Here is a 234-nt window from a genome sequence, read left to right as displayed (position 1 = left end):
GCTGCTGCTGCTGCTGCTGCTGCTGCTTTCTTGCTGCTGCTGCTGCTGCTGCTGCTGCTTACTTGCTGCTGCTGCTGCTGCCTTATGACTTGCTGCTGCTGCTACTGCTGCCTTATGACTTGCTGCTGCTGCTGCTGCTGCTGCTTTGTTACTTGCTGGTGCTGGTGGTGCTGCTGCTGCTGTGCTGCAGCGGGTATGCAGCGAAGTGAACAGCGAGTCCAGGCTTAGTGCTGC

This window comes from Eimeria tenella, genomic scaffold, assembly GCF_000499545.2.
Source record: "Eimeria tenella Houghton genomic scaffold, Eth_scaff2816, whole genome shotgun sequence".
Classification (NCBI taxonomy): domain Eukaryota; phylum Apicomplexa; class Conoidasida; order Eucoccidiorida; family Eimeriidae; genus Eimeria; species Eimeria tenella.
Note: the sequence above shows the minus strand (reverse complement) of the source record.